This window comes from Oryza glaberrima, chromosome 12 (genome assembly GCF_000147395.1).
Source record: "Oryza glaberrima chromosome 12, OglaRS2, whole genome shotgun sequence".
Classification (NCBI taxonomy): domain Eukaryota; kingdom Viridiplantae; phylum Streptophyta; class Magnoliopsida; order Poales; family Poaceae; genus Oryza; species Oryza glaberrima.
In genome coordinates, this window is record NC_068337.1 from 12,446,123 (window position 1) to 12,451,501 (window position 5,379).

Sequence of the window (5,379 nt, forward strand, 5' to 3'; positions counted from 1 at the left end):
TTTACATATAATAGCAATCTCACTTGCAAGTTCGTCGGTACTAGCTAGATCGGTAGCCGGGGCGAGCACACTGCAGTACTTCCTCTTCTCTCGGCCCTGAGTTTTAACAGAAGCAACTACGTCGCGCAGCAATTTCTCTTCACCATCTCTTCGCTCTCTCCAAAGGGCAGAGATTGTATGGGAAAAGGTGTGTTGCTGAGGCGAGAGCGCAAGGTGTAGCAACATTGTAATGAAGAAAACAGACACCAAATTCCCAACTTCTCTCACCCCTATATCAAGTTATCAACACCTATGTTAATTATATGTATGCCCTGTATCTTTCTACCAGTAGGCAGTATAGAGACTAGAAGGCAGGGAGGATGGTGCTGTAGACTATATAGAGACTCGGACGGTGGTACACTTGAATGCAAGAACAGCTGTCCAGCTAGATTTGCCGTATTCTCTGATCGTGCACATGCTCAGATGATCTGTTGTCTTCTTTTTCTTTTTTCTTTCGTCTTATGTCAGTCTTCGCTAGGCAGCTAAGAAGAAACCGTCCTAAATAGCTAGTGGTTCTTTTATGTGATAAGAAAATTGTTGTACGTACGATAAACTTGATACGATCCAGTCATGCATGATAATTGATTGGGCCATGGAAACATTATTGTGGACCCTATATTTGCTGCATGCATTAGAGATTAGGAGGCATCCTACACTAATCGTAAGATATTTATCGTATGTGATAGCAGAGCTCCTTGGTTATTAGATAACACAATTAACTTTTTTAGATATTTATCGTAAGATAACCAAGTACTATGTAAAAACTATTACCTCTGTTTTTAAGATAACACCACTAACTTTTTAGGACATTAGATTATTCTTCTTATTTAAAATAGTGTAAATATTCATACTTAAAATTTCTTTAATGATAAAACATATAAATAGAAGTAAATAACATTTATATTATTTTTAATAAGACGAATAGCCAAACTTTGAACCAAAAAGGTAAGGACGTCATCTATTAGAAAAAAAAAGGAGGGAGTATATTTTTTTTTGGTGTAGACAGCCACCATAAACAGTGATACATTCGCCAAAGGTTACAAGTGTAGATGGTCAATTTGAAATGAAACCAATGGTCTTTGCAGTTAATTAGTTCCAATGAGTCAATGTTGCAATGCAGAACATTCATTAACATTTCGTTCAGTCTTTGGGGTTATCTTCTACATGATGCCATTGCCGTCATATAATGAATTCCAATTTTCAGACCACATCTCATCGCGACTCGCGAGGTTCTTTGGTGCCTGAGAGGATTAGGACTTAAGGAACATTTAGCCTCAACTGCTAAATCCTTGAGGACCACTGTCCTAATTTTGCATAATACGAAGTAGTATTGTGCATTATCAAACACTATCGTGCTGTTAACTCTAACTAGGAAGATAGCCCGCGCATATGCGCGGGCACTTATTTAATGTTGTTTAATTTTTTATTACAAATGTTTACATGTAGATTATATTTTCAAAATAGATCTTCACTCTATTTTAAACATTTTTAGTTAATATCTAGTTATGACATATTACATGAAACCATATAGCCTTGAATTTGTGATAATGACATGAATTTATCAGAACATCATATGTCACGATAATAAAACAATAATGGAATAATATTGGAGTTGTTTCATATCTATTTGTATTATATGTGATTTTTTTTAACCTGAATAAAGTGTTTTTTAAATACTACCACGATAAAATCTCCAAAGGACCATATTGTTAGTTATATTTTGACAAATATCTATAATTTTGCGTCTCGTGTTTTTCAACGCCTATTCTTCATAATCATGGAAGACACCTTTACTAATTAATTTGAAGAATGAATCTATTTTCCCAAACTTATTTATAATAACTAATTGATTTGAAGTATACTTCATAGTCACTTGAATATAGTGCATGACATACATTCATCAAATTATGCCTGATATGATCAAATTCCTCAACTATAAGAAAATATATCATGAGTAGTTTATTGCATATGTTACTTGATTGTTCATTTGTTATCAAAACTATATGACAAAGAGAAAAACGTACATATATGACCATAAATCTCATCATGGACTAAATGGTTGTATTATAGCAAGATCACTAGCTTGAAATATTTTTCATAATTATTTTTTGCATTTATGTTGCCCACTTATCATATAGTTCAAAAAATTCAAAAAAAATGAGAATCTTAATCTTAGACATATTAAAATTAAATCATATCTACTTAAAAATACACAACTAAATTGTGTTGTTTTCAATTATTTTACATATGTAGCTTTAAATTAGCATTATATATAGTCATCAAGTATTATTTGACACATGAAATATGATGTAAAGTTATTTAAAATAGGAAAAGTACGAATTACCTCCTAACTATTACGATCGACCGAATTACCCAATAAACCCGAAAACCATACATCTTTCACCCTCAATTATTAATACCGGATGTATTACCCACCCCCCTCCCAAAAAAAAAATCAACCCCGAGTGGTTTTGGTCCTACGTGGTAGTCCAGTCTGCATTTTAAAAAAATAAAATAGGTGGGCCCCCTTGTTACACTCTCTACCCTCTATCCCTCCTCTCTCACCCCTCTCTCTCTCCCTCTCCCTCTCTTCCTCAATCCCATTCCCCAGCCTCTCTCTTCTTCCTCCCATTGCTGCTAGGGCCGGCCAAGCAGGCACACCATTGCCCCGCCACTCTTCTTCTTCTCCTTCATCTATTCCCCAGCTCTTGCTTGCTTGATTGATCCACCTCGTTGTCTCGTCGGGAGAGAGGCAGGTGGTGGGGATCGATTAAGAACCGTGGTGGGACGGCATGCTATGGTAGACAGAGCTACGGTCGCATTTATTGGGCGAGTTCTCGATGGCAGGGGCGTAGCCGAACCTAGCCATTGAGGACCAGTGCAGGTGCTCGCCTCCAGCAACTGCAATTCTCGTCACGCAATGACGATATGCAATGGAATGATGGAGACGACGGCCTCCGCTGGAGTACACATGTGGCTGCCGAGACAACCGAGGAGGAGCCGCCTCCGCCGCTCGAGCTCCCTTGCCCCACCGCTGTCGTCCTCTTCATGTGCCGGTGGAGGTCGAGGAGAAGCCACGCGACCGTCAAGGAGGCGCGGCGAAGGCAGAGGGCGAGGAAGAGCCGCCTCCACCGCTCGCCACCCCTAGCCTTGCCGATTGATAGATGTGGAGGGAGAAGAAAGAGAGAGATGATGAAGGGGTACGGAAGAGATATGATATAAGGGTCCCACCATTTTTTTTTAAGAAAATGCTAACTGAATTGCCACGTACGACCAAAACCACTCCGCGTTGAGTTGATCAGGGGAGGTAGGATAATTCATCCGGTATTAATAGTTGAGGATGAAAGATGTCTAGTGCTTGGGTTTATGGGGGTAATTCGGTCGACCGTAATAGTTAAAGGGGTAATTCGTTATTTTTTTCAAATATTATTATAACATTATTTATTATATGTCGACCTCATGTGTTATGATGTATTTATGAATATAGACATCAATAGTTTATTTAATTAGAGGATCCGAGTGGATCTAAAATTAGATATATGATTTTAAAATAATTTATAGATAGGATGTTTAAAGAGCATTGATAGGATATTTTATTTTTATATTGTAAACAATCTAGTTTAACTATGTATATTTGCATAAGTTTATAGAGTAGTATATTTAATTTTAAAACAGTAGAATCTCATATTCTATGGAGCATCGTTTTTTTCAGTGGCACTACGTACCTACTTTAATTATGTTTTTTTACTTACTAATCGTTTTTATCGTAAATCGGTACACATGTTTTCTTTTCTGTACACATGTTTTCTTTTCTTCCGGTGAACAGGGAGATAAGATTCATTGTTTCTTCTCCGTATGTGAGTACGTAAGTACACGGATTACTTACGTTTTGTTTCTTTGTCTGGCCCTAGATGTGAAAGTATTACTATTTTTAAATAACACATCTAGGGCCTGTTCAGATTATAGCCAAAATAAATCTTATCAAAATTTGGCAAGTTGGCACTATTGTCAAAATTTTGACAGGATTTCTTATATATTTATCAAATTTGACAATAAACTAAACGTAGATATTTTTTTTACAACTTTGCCAAAAAAAAATGGTATGGTTGAAAATGGCATCAATCTGAATAGCCCCCCTAATCTAATGGTCTAAAGTATCGGGTCCACCAATTTAAATGAAAAATGACGGTGAGATTAAACAATGCCATGTGGCGGTCTAGGAGTATTCGTAGAAACGCCACGTGGCGGCTTAAGAATATTTCTAGAAATTTTAATGGATTTTTAGTATATTATCATGGGGAAAGAAGCCACAGAGCTGAGTTTCCAAAGGGCAATAATATCTTTTTTTTAAAAAAAAAAGTAAAGAGAGATTAAACATAGGGTTACATTTATGGTTCAATAAGTCGAGAATTATCTCAGGAGCGCATAAGCTACCCTATTTGTATCTCCTTATCTTATCACTTGCATGCTTTGTATAATATACATTGTATAACTCCTTTTACTTCCATCACCTTCGCTTCACACGATAATTCTCGACTTTGTGCATTTCCCATACATGTTCTAGCATCCAAATTGAAGGCATATGGAGGATGATAGTGTGGAACACTTAAAATGGCAGAGGAACACTTAAAATGGCAGTTAATTTCTGATGATAGTGTGGAACACTTAAAATGGCAGAGGAACACTTAAGATGGAAGTTAATTTCGTAGTTAAAAACGTGCCAGAACAGCAGTTGGATTTGCCATTCTTTCTGACGGTTCACATATCGAGCCAGTTATTGTTTGGTGAAGATGCTATCAGGATAGCTCATAGAATATATTTCACATATATGTCATACCTTTTTACTACATCAGAATTAGCATGACAACGTAACTACTCCCTCCGTATTTTAATGTATGACGCCATTAACTTTTTAACAAACGTTTGACCTTTCGTCTTATTCAAAAAATTTATGTAATTATAATTCATTTTATTGTAACTTGATTTATCATCAAATGTTTTTTAAGCATGACATAAGTATTTTTATATTTACATAAAAATTTTGAATAAGACAAGTGGTCAAACGTTGGTTAAAAAATCAACGGCGTCATACATTAAAATACGGAGGGAGTACGTAACTACGGAGGGAGTACGTAACTACAGTGTTCTAGAGAGGTTTCCTGGAAACAAAAGGTCAATTCATCTCAAAGTACACAGAAGACATTCTTTTTCCCTTTGCATGATATCATATCATATATTAACATATATCACGGAAGTAGACGGGCTTAGTTAACACCAGTGTGGTAGTTTTGCAAAGACCCATTGGCGATTATGTGTGTTCTGAGCCATGCACAAGGGAAA